The sequence below is a fragment of the Mytilus trossulus genome, unplaced genomic scaffold, assembly GCF_036588685.1.
Source record: "Mytilus trossulus isolate FHL-02 unplaced genomic scaffold, PNRI_Mtr1.1.1.hap1 h1tg000398l__unscaffolded, whole genome shotgun sequence".
In the NCBI taxonomy this organism is placed as follows: Eukaryota; Metazoa; Mollusca; class Bivalvia; order Mytilida; family Mytilidae; genus Mytilus; species Mytilus trossulus.
This window is the reverse complement of record NW_026963347.1, coordinates 153,980-163,977: the sequence shown is the minus strand read 5'-3', so window position 1 is coordinate 163,977 and position 9,998 is coordinate 153,980. Positions and strand designations below refer to the sequence as shown.

Genomic DNA, 9,998 nt, shown 5'->3' with positions numbered 1-9,998 from the left:
CCATGTTACGTATTACCATATCATGAAAAAATATCAGATAAACCCAAAGTCTTGTTGCGTGGTTGTTTGTTTTGTTTTACAGACTGTGGTTTATCTTTATATTAGTTTTGTTAGACTGAGTTGTCTTTATGTCTTCGGCTGATGATTTGTGATTCAATTTGTCTCTTTTATATGATATGAGGCACCTTGTCTTGTGTCGTCGTTTTGTAATTCATACGTTGCTGAGTTTAGTGTTTCTTCTCCATGAAGTGTGACTTGACCTTTTATGAGTCTTTTGCAGTCTTATAATGGATATGAGTTGGGAACTGATTACATCACACATCGATTCTTCAAAGAAAAGTAAAACCAATTTGATAAAATCTTCTTTAAAGTAGAAACTTGTCATATTAAAAAAGAAATAGACTTTAAGCAACCCACGTTTTCTTCTAACACTTAGAGTGGTTAACATCATGATTATGTAAGATATTGTTTTATTTAGAACACGCTCTTTCGAAATCTGAGTAAAACTATTAATTTATCATGTTGTGTATACATGTATGCATTGAAACCCTAATTTCGGTTTTATCAATAGATGAGTCCAGATCGAATGCAATGACAACCTCTAACCAACGCCAAACAAATTGTCAGAAAGGTCAACCAATTCTGTTGGGTATGTTTCGATATCCGTCTTGTACCTTCTGATATTGCATTTGTTTTACCCATTATAGTGTGTTTTGTCAATTATACGGTATAAACTTTAAGGCTTCAGATGTCTCCTGTAGTCGATTTCTTTGCATTTAAGTTAAGGTAATTTTTCGATTTGATTAGCTGTTGACGTTTCGGCCGTGAATATGTCTTGCAAATGACGTTCTGTAACCAAATCCTATTGACGTGGCGTTGTCATTTCATATTGATCTGATCATTGATAGTCATTAACAAATCCCGTCTTCTTGTGTCGTTGTTGGAAGACCAGTTAGACTAGTTTTGACGAAGAATTGTCTTATTGCAACACGTTCATGTTTTCCTGCTTGATATATTTCGTATGGCCTGATTTTCGTTACCCAGTCTTGGCAATATGAAGATATGCAGCATATTTTAATTTTTTAAGTGTGGGTTTGGATGGATAGAATTGTTTCACGAAGGGAAAAAACTTAGAAAAATCATTTAAAAGTTTTAAATTTCGCTTTTCGAAATTCCTACGACTTTATAATCTGGTATGTTTAATAACCATGGAGAAGTCATATATTAAAGTTTTCTAGACAGAAAGAAGTATGATAAGCATGAATGGTATTTTTTTTAGCATAAATCATGATTGTTTGAAAAAAAATCAATATATAACTTGACGTCACGAAAAGTATTGCCAATAATGTTGAAAGTAGGAAAAACACTGTCAATTCTAGAAATGAACGTTCATGAGATATATTTTTATTTTGATGAACCACCTTTCGGATTTTGTAAAGATAATCACAAACATTTTCGGTGTTTATATTTTTATATTTTTTGTTAGTAAAATTAGTGTCAGTTATGTTTTTGTTAAGCGCCATTGTATACTTAATCGTAAATATAAATGCGTTTAATATCAAATCCTTTTTTTACAATATAATTATTTACGATTCCTGATATCTGACTATTGGCACCAATGAATAATAAACAGCTGCGTTATGAGCGCATGATACGCCCGTCGTCTTGTGAAAAACACATAATAATGTCTCTGAAATAACATGGGGTTGTACAGGAAGTCTATCATGCTAAGTATATGCTGACTCATTTCTCATTCCTGCTCAATAGAAAGTATATATAAGAGGCAGATCGTCAGATTAAAATAAATAAAAAGGGTGTGAAGTTTTATGCAATAATCATAAATTGTTTTTGAGATGCCGTTACGACGCAACATGTGACCCCCCCCCCCCAAATCCCCCCAATTCCCCCTCCCTCAACCTCTTTGCTGTTTTAATTACAAGGTCCCGTAACTCAAAAGGTTTAAATCACATTTTCACAAAAAAAATGAACAGATTCTTCGACCATCACAAGAAAATCCTATGTTAAGATTCGTGAAATTTTGATCAGTTGTTCTCAAGTAACGTTGCGACATGTTTACGACGGATAGACAGACGGACGGACAGACAGACAAACGGACGGACGTCCGCCGGACAATTGTATAGCATAATACGTCTCGTAAAAAAATTATGGGCGTATAAATATTAAAGAAATGCGGAGCTGTTCACCTATTTATTTATTAATTTCTTGAATTGTAGGTCATGTGTTTACTTTCAAATTTATCTATCTTATCTAGGAAGTCATCTAAAGTCAATATCTTACTACAAACAATGTGACAACATGGAATTAGTAAAACTATCATCTATTTATATTAAAAATTTTAATGAATGTTTATCAGATGAAGGTATTATCAAAACTGATAACCTCTATCAATGATTATTTGACACCATAAACTTCCGTTTATACCGTTTCCACTATATGACGGAATGTGTAATATGACCCACCTTGAATAAGTACAATATCGCAAAATACTGCCTCCAAGAAAACCAATATTTTTTTCTACTGTGGCATAAAAGAAATTTCAAAGCTTTTACGCAAATAAGTATAAATCGTCTGGACTTATTTTAAAAATAACATTTAATTTACATGCATGTCTCATAAGAACCCGTTGCGGATGCAATCGACTCCAATCTTAATTGACTAGGATTGTCAGTTTTCCTTTCGAAAGTGGTGGATTCCTCCGGGACTCCGGTTTCCTCCACCTATAAAAACTGACCGCCACGAACTAGCCTAAATTCGGTGCTTACAAGTGGTGTTAAAAATGATAATATTCAGTTGTACGACATTCCATAAGGACATTTATTTCGCAGTAAAATGAGAAATAAGATCATGATAGCACGTGCAATGATTATATAGGCGTCAGTTGATTGTGTGCAATTTTTAGTAGCGCTTCATACGAGTTGTCACAGTGCTTCGTTCAACTTTTTGAAACATTAAAAGAATTACAAAAGAGTCATTCAATTATCAAGTTAAACACATAAATCTGCAAACAATATTGTGGATGCTAGAAAAACATAGAGTTTGAGATTCGATATGCCAAATGCGACGTGATTATGGTATCAAAGCGACATCACAAGTTTCGCTTCTGCACTTAAATGTCCAAATAATATCAACATGTTCAAGTTGAAATTAAAAATGTACTGTATATTAAAAGCATAACGGTTTTTCAAATTTCCCACTTTAACCTGGTTATTTCATATGTGAAAACGAAATAGAATTATTATTTGAGGACTATTAGGTATTCCAAGATTCATGTTTTTCTTCTTAATAAGAATGAAGTATTTCTTTTAAATCTGTTAAAGATGTTAGGGTGGAGAATGTTTGTTCGACTGATTGATATTAAGCTAATCACACCATGAATGATAAATTTGGTTATTTTATCAGCTCTGTTTGGAATATTAGCACATTGTTATCTCATTAAGAAGCCTATTACGTTACTGGGTATTTGAATACAAACATATTTCCACTTACAAGACAAACACCCCACCTATCCTGACTCGTTTATCTATTATTTGAATAACTTTTCAGTTTTGATGGATGAGAGATTAATAAGTACAAATGCAAAAGCCCAGACAGAAAGTACATTAATCTTGCAATGATAAAAACGGAAAATCGGAAAATTTGATATTTTGTTAGAAAAACTTTCGTAATTTTAATATAATTTAGTTATAAAATAATTATTATTAGTTCTAGTTGCTGTTCCAGATTAACCTTTAAATACACGTTGTAATTCCCTTTTTCGTTCCTCGGTTTTACATTAACATGTTCAAAGACTACGCTAGTAATTTGTTATTGCATTTCTATTATGCAGTGTTATTATGCACGCAACAGAAAAATGTGTTCCAACTTTTATATTGACGGTTATATCTGTTATTTAAAAAGCAAAATTTTCCAAGGAACTACATGTACTTTGTGTAAGGATCAACATAATAGTTTATTGCCGGATGGACTTCGCAACAATGTAGTCGGTGCCATATTGTTTTACCCTTGTCCGTCATTCGGTCATTCTGTTATTCGATCATTCCGTCATCTTTTTTTACGCAATTTTTTTTCTATTTTTTTTTGGTATGTGAATTTACCATGATGAGTTACGCATCATCAAGTTTAAGTCTCGTTCCACTCTGATAATTTTTAAAGAGATTACGGACTTTGGATTTGATAAATTGTTAGAAATCACAGTTATATGGACTTTTTCTAACCGCCGTCAGATATTGGGCTTGGTTTTTTTTTGTATGATACACAGGCGAATTTATTTCACATCAATTTCAGGTGAATTTAAATTCATTGAATCTCACGTGAGTTGCACACAAATTCACCACAAACGAGCTTTTACGTGAAACTCATGTGTGATCAATTTATGTGAGTTTCACATAAATCTCATGTAAAACTCGTGTGAACTTTCACGTGAAATTCACCTGAATTTTGTTCACGTGAACTTGACATAAATGTTTAAAATTAAGAAATGATACAAAATCTAAATTTTCAAATTTGATTAAAATCATGTAAAAATACCAAATTTTTTTTTTTTGAAAAGTTCACGTGAAATTCATGTGAACTATTTCACATGAGAATCGGGTTAATCTCAGTTCATGTAAAATTCACATGAAAATTTCACGTGAGTTCCATGTATAAACTCCTTTGAGGTGAATCTCACGTGAAATTTGTCATGTGAGTTTCATGTGCGATTCATTTGAAATTCACGTGAGCACATTTTGCCTGAGTGTGTAGATAAAATAAAAAACAGATCAAGTTCAAATTTCGTTCTGCTAAGACAATTTTGACAAAATTACAGGCTTTGAATTGTTTTTATAACCATCTTCAATATTTGGCCGATTTTGGTATGTGTGTCTACCATGATGAGTTACATATCAAGTTTATGTTTCGTTTTGCTATGCCGATTTCCATGACGTTTCAACACATCTTGTTAGATCTACAGTACATCCACTTCCTGTTTGCTGATAGTTTGAAATTAAATTACTCATTGATCAAGGAATTTTTCATCAAACTAGTCTTGACCTTGAGAGCTGAAAACTATCCATGCATGTTTGACCTATGATGGCTAATCTTTATAAATTGTGACTTGGATAGAGAGTTGTCTCATTGGCACCATACCATATCTTCTTATATATATGTTTGTGTCCACATGTGTTGTTGAAATTGCAGTGTTTTTCAACTGTTTAAGACGGGGCCGTTGGTTTCGTCCCGACACAGATTTCTTTTTGTTAGGTTTTATGTTCTTGTTTTTATTTTTGGTTTGTAATTTGTTCTTACTTTTCCGAAGCACACGTACCTGCTTTCATTGCCAGTTGAGATCGAAGTCGGATAATTATGATTAAGTCTTTTGTTTTAATTAGGTGTACATAAAATTGTCTTATTTAAATCTGTAAATATTTACCTTGTTGACATATGTCACAAGATCCAGAGTGATTGAGAAATTTTGATTCCTATTAATTGAAGAATCTTAATAATTTTCTTTATCAGATATAAAGGTGTGCGATACGGGGATTTGAGAAATAACAGGAGTAACCGCCTCTTTTATCTCTCGTATTTAAATGGTCAACATACGTTTCTTTTTCACAGAGCTGTTGTATACTTTGATGTGACCGGAATATTGTTTTCCATTTAGTAGTACGTATTGCTTGACAGTTAATTATATACCTTATAGTTACCATGAATACATTTTATATTTCTTTTTAAATATGTCGGATATTAAGTTTTGATTTATTTCATTTAAATGCTTGTTTTAATAAAAAAAAAAATCACCTTCGTTAACATGTAACATATTATTCCGAAGGAACTTCAATAGTTAAAGACAAATATAATTACTCTGAATATTTTAACAACAAAAATTCAAAACCTTTTTTCCAAATAGTTATATATTATATAGCAACTTAGTATACATGTAATATAAAATTACATAAAGGAAATTTTTAAACGTTAATATATAGAGGTTTTGTGCTTTTGCTATTTCTATATACTGATTCTATACGTAAATAAGCATTCCTGGGACCAGTGATATTTAATTTCTGCGGTAGATCAGTAATTCAATTGTAGTCTTTGAAGAAACATTTGAAGGGAAACATATATTGAATATGTTCAATGTTGATAGAAACTTACTATTCATTACTATGTTGAGTTTTACAAAGTATTCTTCTCGTCTTGCATCTTGTAACTTACTATAACTCCTTAAATGAGATATTGAAATTTGATATTACTATCAAGAAACTTGACAATGCAATCATTTGCATTGTTTTTATAATAATATATCAATCCCGGACTAATATAACTTCGGAATATGTACAAACCTAACATAATAATACGGATATATAAAAATAAGATGTGGTATGATTACCAATAAGACAACTCTCCACCAGAGAACACATGACATAAAAGTTAACAAATATAGATGTCATCGTATGGCCTTCAACAATGAGTAAAACCATCATTTCATCAAGTAGTCAGCTTGCATGATTGAATTTCCTTGAATATGAATAAAAAAGAACAAAGACAACTAGACATGACTTTAAGTATATTGGTAACATCTTAGCTACTACATATGTTTGTACTTCAGAAAAATTGCATGTACATAGTAACATATTCATTCTGATTTTTTTAACGTTGCGAAACTTTTCTGAGTAACTTATTTAGTTTGCTAAATGCAAATTTTACACTGAATTTTGAGTAATATACCTGCTTTCTTGCTACTAGTACATAATGTGCCACGTAACTCGCACTGATCATTGCTGATATCGCTTATAAATGATCAAATGTTCTTAAAGCTTATAATAATAAAAAAATTAGATTAACCCATATACATTTGTACGTCGACGAGTCAGTATACCAACGACAAAAATAACAGAAAAAATACAAATGAAGGCAATGTATACTAGTATTATGAAATTGAGAGTATATATATGTTTCCACTTGAAGAACTATAAGAATATATATTCCTGTCGAAATAAATGGTATACAAGGTCAAATACAGCAGGCAGAGATAGTACAACTCAGTTTCTAGAAGAACGATTGCTTTGTTAAATCGGCATAATTTAATTGTATACGTAACTGAACATTACTAGGTTATAACAACATTAGTGACGTCCACTCCTTTGACAAATGTAAACTTTACATACATTATTTTATCATTCTTCAAGTTAAAATGTCATATTTTGGTTGGCTTATACGAGGGTGTTAATTTACTCTATCATCTATCACATGGCTGAGCGGGTGACAATTTTTATTTATGTTACCCTCTAGTCCAGACAAATCAAAAACCAATAACTTAAAGGACAATGAATTGAATTTACATCAAGTTTTTTAAGACAAATTTGAATGCTTAAAAGTTCTACGTTTTGGCTCAAATTCTATATTATTTGACTGTCAAAAATAAAAAGAATTAAACATTTTACTTCACTTCTGTTGATCTTTTTCTAATACCCGTTAAGTTGTTATGTATGAGACGTCATAGAAAATACGTGATAGAGCAGATTGGTACCCCTTGAAAAAGTATTGTCAACCTTGGCTCTGCATGAGGTGTGTAGGTAAAGGTAATATTTTTGGTTACCTTGCTTGCAAGCTGCAACCGTTCAATCATTATTTGGTAAGGTATACTACCCTCCGTTCAAAGTAGCCCTGTCCTATAGACAGATAGATTGGTTATCTGTTAGACTGGTATACTCTACTACATGTAGCTAGGAGGGTAGTTTTCTTCATCTAATTTTTCCCAGATGGGTATGAATAACATTGTGTACTTGTTATATTTCCTATAGATGTTATAGATATATTTTGAAATTCCGAATTTGCAAAACAGGAAATATAACATACTTATTAGTCAGTTAGTGTTATGTATTAAACCGACAGAGACAACACACAATAAATGTCTGGGTTAAATCAACTATCGTAATATATTCAAAGTAGAAACACAACCATGATACTGTTTCACGTTGACTTTATGTATATTCTGAATTCTTTGGCTACGTCCCGTACTAACGTGAACTCCTAGATTCAAAAGATTATAACGCGTTGTACATTATTTGTAACTCCCGCGGCATTCACAACATTATCCAATCCCGTAGTTGCATTTGGAATTCTGCGAAACATAGTTTCAGCGAGCTGCAAAAGTTAGAAACTATTGACCGGACAAATAGTTCAACGCATGGAATTTGAAAAATAGTGAAACTATTGCATACTTATTTCAGATAGAAAATGATACCTGAGGTATGATAATTGATACTATTTCATCGCCATTTGCTGTTATAAAATACCGGAAATGCTTACAAATTAAGGAATAGTCTCCCGTGCACATACATGTAAATTTCTTTCCTAAATATCATATTAATTTAACATTTCGAATATATATAAATATTTTTTAAGTAGGTTTGATGATCTGGTAACTAAATACTAAAGTTTCACTTATCTTTACTCATTCTTTACTCTTCCCGACTGTTGAACTAATTTTACATATATTCAACGTATATTTTGTTTCATCTCAGTTCTTCATTAGTCAAAATTCAATTGTAATGTCAACTTTTCGTGATTTTTGTTTGTCATGTCGCATAAAAAAAGGCAATCATACCTGATGATGTCACACATAAAGAACATACCTTTTTTGCAGTTGACCGAACACGTTTGTCTTCATATCGTTATCATATATATACGATATTTTTAGATTATCGTTGATCATCTCAACGAGATTGATTTCCTCGCTTGAGCCGCTACGGCGAAAGCTAGAAAAGCAATCGAGTTGAGATCTGTTTATCGCTATTTTACCTATGATGATGTTGTCAATTACACGAGCAACGCCACGGGCCTTCTTAGTTTCTAGCGATATTTTTTTATCTCAAGCGAGTAGCATGATATGAAAAATTATCACAAATAAGATCAAAGGAAAAAAGCACAAAATAGCGATAATTCCCACTCTCGACTTAGAATGCCGAGTGAATAAATATCGTATAACACTTTATGCAGTTGAAAAATCTATATGCCGGCAACATAAAACTTAATGTGTCATTTAATAAATAAAATCTCAAGGCTTATTAACATTTTTGTTCCAGTGACTCGTCAACATTTTTTTTTTTTCTAATTTCAGATTTAGGTATTAGTCACAGTGATTTTCAACAAAATCATGGCATTATCAACAGGTGTTATGCTATCACTAGTAAGAAGTCTTATATATTTTTTTATATTTGAAAAGTAACCACAGTGACTTCAATTTGTCTTTGTCTTTTACAATGTGTATACAATTATCGTGATGCAATATTCAAGTAATTTGATGATTTTTTATTTAATAATACAAAGACGTTTTGGTATTATTATTTATCTAATGTATTATTGTCTAATTTAAACATAATACACCTTCAGTTATATCCCTTTATTTTTATAAATTTCGTAGATTCAAATTTCCAGGAATAATTGTTTTCTTGGGAATAAATAATAGGCTATCTATCCTATAGTTTTAAAGTTACGCACCTCCAAAATTATTCATATTTCATGAATTGAGATGCATATCTTTTTATTTTAGTTTTATTATTGTACAATAGCGATATTAATAACGAAAACATATGCTGCAACAACACTACCACCAACAGGAAACGCACAAGCAACAGCAGGAAAAACACAAGCACAAACAGGAATAAAACCTGCAGTAAACAAACCTCCCCCTTTGGAATTCAGTAAGTTTATGTACATTACACATTCAGACCCTTCTTCACACATATAAATTGTGTAGGACATTAAACTAAACCCCAGTTATAGGCTTGATAATTTATAATAAGATTACACATATTATTTATTTATCAGTTTAGAATTTGCTTGAATGCACTAGCTCTGACTAATAAAAACACTCTTAGAACGGTACTTTATGTCTTCTGCTATATTGTGAGTAACCCAAATTTACAATTTATTCTTACTGTTAACATGGTTCTGAAATTGTGATGGTGTATCCAAAGTTAGACTGAGATGAGCGT

The 9,998-nt window shown here is 31.6% G+C and overlaps 1 long non-coding RNA gene across 1 annotated transcript; it reads left to right on the top strand.

Annotated features, from left to right (window-relative positions):
• The first annotated feature begins 5,580 nt into the window (after window positions 1-5,580).
• Window positions 5,581-9,704, top strand: LOC134702111 (uncharacterized). Its single transcript, XR_010104324.1, has 3 exons — window positions 5,581-5,664; window positions 9,122-9,190; window positions 9,554-9,704. It is a non-coding gene; the product is annotated as an uncharacterized LOC134702111 (long non-coding RNA).
• The last annotated feature ends 294 nt before the right edge of the window (window positions 9,705-9,998 follow it).